The sequence below is a fragment of the Bison bison genome, unplaced genomic scaffold, assembly GCF_000754665.1.
Source record: "Bison bison bison isolate TAMUID 2011002044 unplaced genomic scaffold, Bison_UMD1.0 scf7180017864208, whole genome shotgun sequence".
NCBI lineage: Eukaryota > Metazoa > Chordata > Mammalia > Artiodactyla > Bovidae > Bison > Bison bison.
This window is the reverse complement of record NW_011494780.1, coordinates 20,727-21,060: the sequence shown is the minus strand read 5'-3', so window position 1 is coordinate 21,060 and position 334 is coordinate 20,727.

Here is a 334-nt window from a genome sequence, read left to right as displayed (position 1 = left end):
AACCCAAGTAAGACGGTAGGTGTTGCGAGAGGGCATCAGAGGGCAGACACACTGAAACCATAATCACAGAAAACTAGCCAATCTGATCACACGGACCACAGCCTTGTCTAACTCAAGGAAACTAAGCCATGCCCGTGGGGCAACCCAAGATGGGCGGGTCATGGTGGAGAGATCTGACGGAATGTGGTTCACTGGAGAAGGGAATGGCAAACCACTTCAGTATTCTTGCCTTGAGAACTCCATGAACAGTATGAAAAGGCAAAATGATAGGATACTGAAAGAGGAAATCCCCAGGTCAGTAGGTGCCCAATATGCTACTGGAGATCAGTGGAGA